Here is a 12,515-nt window from a genome sequence, read left to right on the forward strand (position 1 = left end):
TGGTATGCAATCAAACAAAATGTATTTACAGTGATCTGCAATGCTTACTAAAATACTTTTTTTAACTATGTGAAAATGTAAGCTTAATCTTTATTCAATAGTTAAAACCTTTTTCAGAGATATTTCTTTCATGTATTTCTACCAATTTATTTACTTTTTTTTTTTTTAATTTTGACAGGTAGAGTTATAGACAGTGAGAGAGAGAAACAGAGAGAAAAGTCTTCCTTCCATTGGTTCACCCCCCAAATGGCCGTTATGGCCAAAGCAACACAGATCCGAAGCCAGGAGCCAGGTGCTTCTTTCCATTTTCTCTTGCGTGTGCAGGGCCCAAGGTCTTGGGCCATCCTCCACTGCCCTCCCGGGCCACAGCAGAGAGCTGGACTGGAAGAGAAGCAACCGGGACTAGAACCCAGTGCCCATATGGGATGCCAGCGCCGCAGGCAGAGGGTTAGCCAAGTGAGCCATGGCGCAGGCCCCCATTTCTACCAATTTAATCTATCAGGACACACTAAGTGCAGAAGTAGATATGAAGGGGCTAGCATGGTGGCATAGTGTGTTTAGCCACAGCCTGTGATGCTTACGTCCCACATGTGTCAGTTCAAGCCCAACTGCTGCACTTCTGATCCAGCTCCCTGTTTATGTTCCTGGGAAATCAATGGAAAACGGCCCAAGTCCTTGAGCCCCTGCACCCACAATAGTGCCCCAGAGGGAATTCCAGGCTACTAGCTTTGGCTTGATCCAGCCCAGGCCACAGCAACCATTTGGAGAATGAACCAGCAGGTGGAAAATTTCTGCCTCTCTCTCTCTTTTTTTCTGTCTCTCTCTGTGTAACTCTGCCTTTTGAATAAATAATAAATCTTAAACAAAAAAAGGAAATGGACATGAGAATCCAGTTGTCTTCTAGTAATCCAGATATAAAAATAATTGAAAAAAAAAAGCAAAACAATTCCAGAGTCGCACTATTTATTTTGTTTTCCAAAATTAGGTATAGGAGGAAAATTTTATTTAACGTACCATGGATATATTGTGTCACTTTTAAATGAATTAAGAAATATATTTTTAAATTTTGAACTGATTTCTAATGTGGTTAATGTTAATAGAGTAAAGAAGTAAAACTCTTAAAGTAGTAAAAATCTTATTAAAAGTTGATCATTGTCTACACATCTTTAAAATACTATATGAAAAAAATGGAGGGACTGACATTATAGCACAGCTACAGTATCTGAGTAGCAGTTTGAGTACTGACTGCTCTACTTCTGATTCAGTTTCCTGTTAATCCATCTTGGAAAGCAGAGGAAGATGGCCTCAAGTACTTGAGCCCTGCCACCCAGGTGGGAAACCAAGATGAATTTCCTGGCTCCTAGCTTTGGCCTGACACAATCCTGGTTGTTGTGGCCATCTGGGGAGTGAACCAGCAGATGGAACAGCTTTCTGTATCTCTCTTTCTGTTGCACTGCTCTCAAAATTGAAAAATAATAATAATAATTTTAAATTGTCTTAAGAGAAAAAGAAAAAAGAATTTGGAGTTCACACAAAGCACATCTGCTGTGATTTATAAAATGTAAGTGATCATTTTAGATTGTAATGGAATCTAGAAACATATTTGAAACTGCCCCTTTGTAGATGAATTATTTTTCAAAGGAAGTAAACTTGTGGTGATTGCCATATTGCCAATCGTACTATTGTAAGGAAACCTTGATATCCAGATGTTTACTACTGAAATAAATTTGAATAAATTCCCAGAGAGGTCGCTTGCTATCTTCTCCTTATTCCTTATTTAAAACTTAAATTCTAATTATAATGGTATGGCAAGTTATTCTTTAGTTTCATGTTATTTCAGAAATTCATATTATTTGAAATACAACAATTGGTTTTATGATTAAAGAATGTTAGAGTCTCATAATACTGCATTGTCCATTATCCTTTAATCACTTAAGATTCATGGTCATTTATAATTTTATCTACGTAAGCACCAAAGTTTCTAAGAATATTCCTTTATAATTCAATTTTATAGAAAATGTTACATAGAAAGAACAAAGGAGTATCTATGTTTAAACAAAATGATGACCACTCTGACATTGTTGATGAGGCCAATAGCACTACCTGATGCCAGCTGAGTTAAGAAGCCCATCCAATGCTTTTTTGTACAACAGTTTCTCAGTTGTTTTGATGCCCTTGGACATAGGAAGTTCTTAACTCCAGAGTTGCCAGCCACAGTTTGTCACTACTAGAATCAGACGCCAAGGAAATGAGGGTTAGAAGAATAAAGCAAATGTGCATAGAGCAGGAAAAGTGGGAATGAGAAATGAAAAGAGGAAATAGGAAGGAAGGAAGGAAGGAAGGAAGGAAGGAAGGAAGGAAGGAAGGAAGGAAGGAAGGTTGAATTTCTTCTATTTTTCTTTTTTTTAGCTCTTTATTTCCAGTTGCATTTCTAGTTCTTAAAACATTGTCCTTTATCAAATTAAATTTTGATTAGCCCAATTCCAGTTGAAATTAAGTTATCATTCTAATTAGCTGCCAAAATTATCCATTATGATCTCTGCTTGTATTGTGTCTTCAAAGCACAAACATAGTTTAGGGACCCTCCAAAAGGGGACACATAATATACATCTGTGCTATAAAGTTATTTTTGATAGGAGCTATACTTGATAATTATAATTTATAGATTTCCCTTTGTTTGTATTCTCATTCTTCAGGTTTTCTCCTTGGCTTTCATTATGAGCAGCATACATAATTTTCCCTTTCAGTTTCTTCTGTACTTATGACTTTAATTTCTATCTGTACAATGATAATTCTCAAATTTACATTTCCAACTTGATCTCTCTTCTGAGACAGAGATTCATTTAATCAACTGCTTGCTAAACTAATACAGTTGCTTCCATAGAAAAACCACACACTTATAAAATCAAAGTTAAATTTGCCACTTTCTCCTCAAGGCGAATGCTCCCCACATGTGTGCATATACCTCTCCCAGTGAAGGGTCTCTCCATTCGCCTTTTCTCTCAAGAGGAAAACAGTCTAAATTCTTGCTGCTATTAACAAACTTCTTTCTGTAAAGCTCCACTCACTCCATAATTTAATCACTAAAGCTCTTAATTATGTCTCACAAAAAAAATCTGGAAAATCCTTCTTTCAAATTCTGCAAATTTTCATAATTTTTTTCTTGGACAACCAAAATACAGACAAAATACTCTCTCTCAAGTTAATCCCATTCTTTACTCCCCAGTCCTTCATACTGTAGCCAAAGCAATTTCCAAAATACAAATCTGATCATGCCACCTCCCAGATTAGATTTCTCCCATGTCTCATCATCATGACTCCAGAACAAAATCTCAATCTGAGGTTGTGGTTTTTGTCGATCGAAACAATCATGAGAAAAGTTAAAAGCAACAACTAGGTAAGCAAAAGCATTACATAAGAGAGTATTTACTGTATGGGAGCATTTCAAGAAGTTGGTGGAAAATAAAATTAAAAGACAAATGTTGAAGTCCATGCATGAAAAGTTGCTTCAAGTTGTTCAAGGAAATGTCTACTATGAAAAAGCTATGCTAGATATCAATATTTTTACACCAAAATAGTCTTTTAATTCTAATTTTCCACAAAAGTTTTTTAACTTTTATTTAATAAATATAAATTTTCAAAGTACAGCTTTTGGATTACAGTGGCTTTTTCCCCCCATAACTTCCCTCCCACCTGCAACCATCCCATCTCCTGCTCCCTCTCCCATCCCATTCACATCAAGATTCATTTTCAATTATCTTTATATACAGAAGATCAATTTAGTATATACTAAGTAAAGATTTCATCAGTTTGCACCCACACAGAAACATAAAGTGTAAAGTACTGTTTGAGTACTAGTTATACCGTTAATTCACATAGTACAACACATTAAGAACAGAGATCCTACATGGGGAGTAAGTGCACAGTGACTCTTGTTGTTGATTTAACAATTGACACTCTTGTTTATGGCATCAGTAATCACCCGAGGCTCTTATAATGAGTTGCCAAGGCTATGGAAGGCTTTTGAGTTCGCCAACTCTGATTTTATTTAGACATGGCCATAGTCAAAGTGGAAGTTCTCTCCTCCCTTCAGAGAAAGGTACCTCCTTCTTTGACGGCCTGTTCTTCCGCTGGGATCTCACTCACAGAGATCCTTTAAAAACAAACAAACAAACAAACAAAAAAAGACCACAAAATATTTAAAGTATCCTTGTATGCAGATTAGATTTAGGATACATTTAAGGGTACTTAGGGTTAGTGCAAACAGTGAATTTATACAGTTAGTACATCAGAACACATGACAGGTGCAACTGTGCTGAAGTTGTGGTCATGCCAGCACTGGAGAGAGGGCACTGTGCTGACTGTGGGGCAGAACAGAAACCACTGATGTGATCTGTTGTCAGTTAAATCATACACTTTATAAGTAATTTATGTTCTGACACTGCTGGCTACACAATGCTACTTAAATCAAAGTCTGGGAATTAGACAAAGCAAAAACAGCATTGATGGCATCCTTATGATTTATACAGAAACCTGGACCACCATCTACTAAGCTAGCAAATAAAGTGCAGGAGACAAGCTTCTGTCGATTACTCTGTACCCCACATATTTCATGGCTCCTGCCACAACTGAAGAGCTCAATAGATCCTATGAAACAATGAATTAAATTAATTGACACAAACAAAAAATACTAAGAGGGATAACATATCAAGTTGCTCATCAACAGTCAGGGTGAGGGCTGATCAAGTCACCGTTTCTCATAGTGTTCATTTCACTTTAACAGGTTTCCTTTTTGGTGCTCAGTTAGTTGTCACCTGTCAAGGAGAACAAGTGGTATTTGTCCTTTGGGATTGGCTTATTTCACTCAGCATAATGTTTTCCAAATTCATAACAGGGATCACTTTTCAGTTAAAATTTAAACACCTAAGAACAATTGTGTGTTAATTACAGAGTTCAACCAACAGTACTAGAACAAAAAAAAAATACAAAAATGAATAAAGTATTACATTGTACATCAACCATCAGGACAAGAGCTGATCAAGTCACTGTTTCTCATAGTGTCCATTTCACTTCAACAAGTTTCCCCTTTGGTGCTCAGTTAGTTGTCATTGATCAGGGAGAACATATGATATTTGTCCCTTTGGGACTGGCTTAATTCACTCAGCATGATGTTTTCCAGATTCCTCCATCTTGTTGCAAATGACCGGGTTTCATTGTTTTTGACTGCTGTATAGTATTCTATAGAGTACATGTCCGATAATTTCTTTATTCTGTCTACTGTTGATGGGCATTTGGATTGGTTCCAGGTCTTAGCTATTGTGAATTGAGATGCAATAAACATTAATGTGCAGACAGCTTGTTTGTTTGCCAATTTAATTTCCTTTGGGTAAATTCCAAGTAGTTAGTATTTTTTTTGTTTGTTCTACTTAATACTTTTGGTTGAATACTGTAATCAATACACAATTCCTCTTAAGTGCTGAAACTTAACTGAAAAGTGATCGCTGTTAAATATAAGAGTGGGAATAAGAGAGGGAAGAGATGTGCAATTCGGGACATGCTCAAGCTGACTTTCCTCAAACGGTAGACTTAGAAACATACCAGGGGATTCCAATTCAATCCCATCAAGGTGGCATGTACCAATGCCATCTCACTAGTCCCAGTGATCAATTTCTGTTCACAATTGATCATAATGATAGGACTAAGAACCAAAGGGATCACATAAACAAGACTAGTGTCTGCAAATACTAGCTGATAGAATCAAAAAGGGAGAGAATGATCCAACATGGGAAGTGAGATACACAGAAGACTCATAGAATGGCAGATGTCCTAAACAGCACTCTGGCCTCAGAATCAACCCTTAAGGCATGCGGATCCGGCTGAAAAGCCCATGAGAGTATTTCAGGCATGGAAAGCCAAGACACTCTGGGAAAAAAAAAAAAAAAAAAAAAAAAAACTAAATGAAAGATCTCTGCGAGTGAGATCCCAGTGGAAAGAATGGGTCATCAAAGAAGGAGGTACCTTTCTCTGAAGGGAGGAGAGAACTTCCACTTTGACCATGGCCTTGTCTAAAAATGATCAGAGTCAGTGAACTCAGGGGGCTTCCATAGCCTTGGCAGCTCATGACAAGAGCCTAGGGTGATTACTGATGCCATAAACAAGAGTGTCAATTTGTTAAGTCAACAACAGGAGTCACTGTGCACTTACTCCTCATGTAGGATCTTTGTCCTTAGTGTGCTGAACATTGAGATTTAATGCTATAACTAGTGCTCAAACAGTATTTTTCACTTTATGTTTCTGTGTGGGAGCAAACTGTTGAAATCTTTACTTAATGTATGCTAAACTGATCTTCTGTATATAAAGAGAATTGAAAATGAATCTTGATGTGAATGGAAGGGGAGAGGGAGTGAATAAGGGGAGGGTTGCGGGTGGGAGGGACGTTATGGGGGGGAAGCCATTGTAATCCATAAGCTGTACTTTGGAAATTTATATTCATTAAATAACAGTTAAAAAAATTAATTGACACAGTACATTGAAAGAAACAAATGGATTCTAACGTCACATCATCGATAGTTCGCATTTTGTTTTGGATTCAGGTGTGTGTGTGTGTGTGTGTGTGTGCATGTGTGTGTGCTGAGGCAGCAGCAAGTGCACTACGATGATAGACTAAGTCTCTAGCACTGTGAAAGCAAGTACAGGGATGCAGAGCAAGATACTGCAAGTAACCCTGCTTATCTGACAGGATACAGACATAAAACGGAGAACGCAGAGAAAAACAAGCTACAGAGTAAATCATCCCTAAAAGCAATGACTGAGAAATGGCAGAGTCTATTTGCTGTTTTGTTTATTTGTTTGCGGGTTGTTTGGTTTTAAATTACAAGCTTTAAAAAATCATAAGCTGAAAACAAACAGATAATCAAAATCTAGAATTTCACTCTTGGAAACTCTAACTCATTAGGCAAGTGGTGGAATCACAGGATAAGGATTTGAAAAATTAGATATAATCTTCAGTACAACCAAGTTTAAGAAATATTCTTTCTAGGGCCTTTTGTTCATTTCAAAAATAAATGTATAGGGACAGCTGTTTTGATGTCGCAGTAAAAGTGTCACTTTGGACATCAAGATCCTGTAGTGGAGTGCCTGGGTTCCAGTTCTGGCTCTGCTCCCAATTCCAGCTTCCTGCTAAAAGTGCACCCTGGGAGGCAGTGGTGATGGCTCGAACCCTTGGATCCTTGTCACATAGGAGATCCAGATGGAATTCTGAGTCCCCGGCCTTGGCCTGGCCCAACCCTGGCTATTGCGATATTTGGGGAGTAAGCCAGTAGACGAAAGATATTCTCTCTCTCTCTCTCTCTCTCTCTGTGTGTGTGTGTATGTGTGTGTCACTCTGCTTCTCAAACTTTTTAAATTTGAAGACAAATTTTTAAAAAATGTCCTGCTATTATGAAAAAACTAAACTTATCAAATATTTCTAGTTATAAATATTTGCATTCTTAAAATAGTATCACTTTTGGGAGGCTGGCACTGTGGCATAGAGGTTAAAGCCCCTTCCTGAATCAACAACGTGCTATATGAGCACATGTCTGAGTCCTGGTTGCTCCACTTCTGATTCAGCTCCCTGCTGGTAGCCTGGGATAAGGAGCAGAAGATGGCCCTATTTCTGGAAATCAGCCCGTTTGGGTCTGTTTATTTTGGTGCTATATACAAACACTGAGATCAGGAAACTTATAAAGAATAGAAGCATTATTGGTTCATATTTCTGGAGGCTGCGAAGCCAAAGAGCATGGAACCACGTGTGCTGAGCATCTGGTAAAAGCTTTTGTGCTCCATCAGAACATGGTGGAAGGTATCACAGGGCAAGACAAAGCAAGTATGTTAGCTCCAGTTTGTCTTGCTCTTCTTAGAAAGCTGCCAATGTTTTATAAGAATCTAATCCTAATTACCTCCCAAATGTCCCACATTCAAATATTATTAACAAATGAATTTTAGTATTAATATTCCAACTCATTTGCTTTTGGGGGATACAGACAACCCTTCACACACTGAAGTGAAAATGATTTCTACATATGTATCACAATGACTATGACGCAAACATTTCTGGAATCTGGAAAGAGACACTTGGATTGCCAAGATGACATAAGTGTTTCTCCCTAATCTATGTTTAAATCGTAGAACCAAGACTCAATGTATAAGATACACTTTGGCTCTTCAAATATTTCCTTTTAGTTCTTCTACCTTTTATAAAGCCGTTTTCATCATGGCTTATTTGATAAACTTTCTTCCTATCGTATCCAATTGTCCACAACTTGGTAAGAAACTTATTCATTGAATGAATCATTTCTGTATCCTTACTGAATGAACCTAACAATAATTTCTAGTCCCCACCTAGTTATGACAAATATTTTGTTAGTGCTTGCATCTAAATGCCACTAGTACAATTTCATTTTCTTCAATCTCAAATATAGTGAAATCTTATAACTACACACTGCTGTGGTATCCATTTAAAATATAAGGCAGAATTTCTAACACCAGCAACAATCTTATGGCCACTCGTAATCATTCCTCCAAATGTAGCTCCCTCAATGTAAGTTTCTATGTTTTCAGTCCCAATTCCAGCCGCTAACCTCACTCAAGAAAACATCTTAGGTCAAACATAAGAAGGGCAGAAGAAGGAAAACAGATTGGCAAATCCTTTGAGACCTAAAGATTAAGGATAAAAAAATACTCAGAAAATGAACCATGGATGAAAATACATCCCAGTGGATGTTCTGTAATAAAGAGCTTAGTAATGAATAACAATTTTTAAAATTAATTTTATTTTATATTTTGCTAGAAAATTCACCATGTTTTAAATGTAATTTTATCCTAAACCAGAAATTTCAAAAATAACCTTAAAAGCAAAACACTGTCAGTAAAGAATGGACTGTATTTTATTATTTTTGCTATTCAAAACATACATATATATTATATAATCTAGATCTAATATTAGGGTGTACATGTACAATTTTCTGAAATTATCATGAAAAAATTTTCACAATTACCCTGCTGTTTCCTACCCATAGACATCAATACTAATCTTCAAGATATCATTCACTATTACTTAATTTGAGAAAATTCCCCTTTTCTGGCAAACTCAGTCTCCTGTAATCCCCAGAGACAAGCAGGAAAGACAAAACTTCTCACAAAGAGTGAATTGTCAGCTGTTCTTATAAATTCAAAGTTGAAGAAACAGTTGTAATCATATAGCAATTTTGCATTAAGGAGAACAGCTTAGAGAAAAATCACATACCATTCAACTCTCTGGAGATATTCAGACATCTTGAAATATATTCAAGAAGATCAAAATACAACGTGACCTTTAGTAGAATGCCCAAGTTTTAAGGCAGTCTCTCTATTCCTGATTGCTTTCCTGCATGACAGTCTCTTCTTGCAGCTGCTGTACTGTAGCAGTACCTTGGTTTGTCATCATTTTTCCTAGTTACTATCTTGAAAATATTACATTACATTTTAGTAAATCCCAAATTTATCTGATGCTGAACAACTCTTGAGGGACGTTATATGTATCACCTTTAAGTCATTCTTCAAAGTACAGTGATAAATCTGTACCACCAAAAATCAGGCAAATTTTCAAACTATCATTCAATAGAAAAAATATCAAAGGAGTTGAATAGTGTTTGCATTAGATCCAGCAATTATAAGAAGGATGTATGTATAAGAAACACCAGGCAATTTATACTAATATTAAAGAATCATTTAGGATTATTTTTTTCCCAAAAGAATTTCTCAGGAAATTTTCAAGAAGGAACAATTGTAGTTTTGCTTAAAGTATAAGATTTTAACTTCCTTTTCACACTAGACATCAGACATTGGGAGACCATGAATATGGAAATGTAAAAACAAACAAACTTTTCTTGGCCTCCCCAGCATTTGCGTTAGTCCAGACTCACTCAGATGTGTCCCTTTTCAATTTTGCTCTGAGGGTGTTGATACCTAAACTGTACTCTGCAGAATCTCTTTCATGTGTGGAGAAGTCATATCTCAAAATTACTGATTTCCGAAGACACCGAATTGGGTCTCCTTGTCATAGTAAAGCACAGACAGCTCCATGAGCCATGCCTATGTGGAACTGATGTCAGTTAAAATGCACCTGCGAATGTAAAGGGGTAATAAAACTATTTTGTCAGCAAAGCATGCTTCGTTACTTCCACCTGGATTTAACTTGCATTGTAAAAAATAATACAAATATTAAACATACCTATCCTCTTATTAATTATACCATAACATGTGAAATTGCCACACGTTCTAAACTATTTAAGGCTTAGAATTACAGCTTAGTTGGGTTGAATTTTCCTTTCCAGATTTGTTGTCTATACTCTTTTACACTCTCATTTTCTCTTCTTTCCTATCTCAGTGTGATTTGGTACAAGAAAGAAGAAATTATTTGAAAATTGCCTTTTAAGTGGGAAAATTAATTTTTTCCCTTGAAAATTTCAAAAAAAAAGATAAAAATTTATTCCTGTGCCAGACTATACACGAGCTTTATATAATCAATGTTAATATAAAAGTGAAATGAATTCTAGTTCTTATTGGCCTCCTATGTGCAGTCCATAACATCCCTTATTGGAACTTCTCATCAAATGTATGCGACCTAAAGCCAAGTCTCTGGATAAGAAGAATTAGATTCTAAATATTCATTGCTTGAGACACTGAGATGTGTTGCTGCATAATCTCTTTTATGGGAGATCTTAAGGAACCAAGTAGACCCCTCACCTCTGATGTTAGTTGGATGTAGTTGTGTATGTAGCATGGAGGTCAGGAAGCAACCTCTGGAGATGCTGTTAAATATCACAATTTACAAGGTACACAAGGCACTAGAGTAGCTTTTTATGTGGCATTTGATGGACACTTACAGTTATCAATTTATAAAATTTACCTTAGATAGCACATTGAAGCAGTATATTTTAATAAATTATAGGCACCTCAGTGTCAATTCGTGAAATTGATATAACAATCAAATGTTTTTTGAATTTCATGATTGTAGTAGTCTGAAAAATGTCCCCCAAAAGATAGTTACATTAAATTTAAGAAATCTATATTCATTAAACTTATTTGGAAAACGTGTCTTTTCAAAGGTGATTAAGGATCTTGTGATACTAAGATAAATCTGAATTATCAGGATATGCTCTAAATCCAGCACAAACACCCTTATAGCACACAGACAGAGGGAGATGTGAGACAATGGAAGAGAAGACACACATAGGGGGCTAGGTGATGTTAAGATAAAGGCAGAGGTCAGAGTGACATGCTCACAATCCCAGAAAACACAGTAAGGCTGTAGGCACCACAAGCTGGAATAAGCAAAGAGCAAATGTTCCCCCAAATCTTCTACAAAGTGTACTGCCTTTCAGATTTCAGGCTTCTGACTTGCAGAACTGGGAAATGAAAGTTAATTTCCACAAATCACTAAGGACATGATAATTCCTTACATAGCAACCAACATCATGTTTTAGTGAAATTGTAACCTGAATCCATCTAAACATAAGAAAATCTCATAAAATTTTTTTGATTTTCTACAAATTTTATTATGGCTGTGTTTACTTATGCTTAATTTGAAGGTTATATTTAATAATACCTGATTGATAATTCATATATAAATATACTAATAAATACATACACAATTGTGTGTGTATGCATTACATAAAGTTCAAAACAGTTATGACTAAAATACCCAACCTTGGAACTAAAAGAATACCTTATTATTTTCTCTGCTGTATAAGATTTCAATGTGGTACTGTAGGCACAGTGGATAATTTATTTCCAGTTTTTCATACTGTACATAATGTTGTTGTAGGCCACAAAAGGCATAATAACTTTTCCTTGCCCATTTCAAGGCCTATGACTGGAATCCCTGTGACAAAAGACAGATTAACTAGGAAAAAATAATATTTTTTATTTATATAAGGTTTTTACATGACACATGAATCTTCAGAAACGATGACTCAAGACCCAGAGGAAACTGGTCTATTAAGCTTGGGTTCCATGAAGAATGGACAGCCATAGGAACAGGACTGAACAAAAAGTATGATCTAATGCTAATAATGCTAATAAAGAGAGGAGGCAGCTCAGTGCAATCTGGATTTTCAGACTCTTCTCAGCTCCTCTGCAGTTCTTCCTCTACATTTAGGGCATGGCATTTGTCACACGGAAGTCTTGAGAGGAGAAGAGCAAATGTCATAGAGCAGTATCTCTAGGTTTTAGGACTTCCCTTGGGGAAGAGGAATGCTGGTTTCTACCATCTGAATCAAACGAGATATGTGGGGCAGAGAAAAAAGCAGTAAGAAATCAGAAAATTTCTGCTTCTGAGGCCCTTCTAAAAACTCTTCCAGTTCCAAGGACGCAACATGGCACTCTGAGCTCCAACACTGGCAGGAGGTCCTCTGTATGTCCCCCAGAGCACATAGCAGATTTCCCTATACACCTGTGCACAGGTTGACTGAGTCATGGGTAAATGAACTGTT

The sequence above is a fragment of the Oryctolagus cuniculus genome, chromosome 6 (assembly GCF_051225735.1).
Source record: "Oryctolagus cuniculus isolate XC-2025 breed Fujian yellow rabbit chromosome 6, ASM5122573v1, whole genome shotgun sequence".
NCBI lineage: Eukaryota > Metazoa > Chordata > Mammalia > Lagomorpha > Leporidae > Oryctolagus > Oryctolagus cuniculus.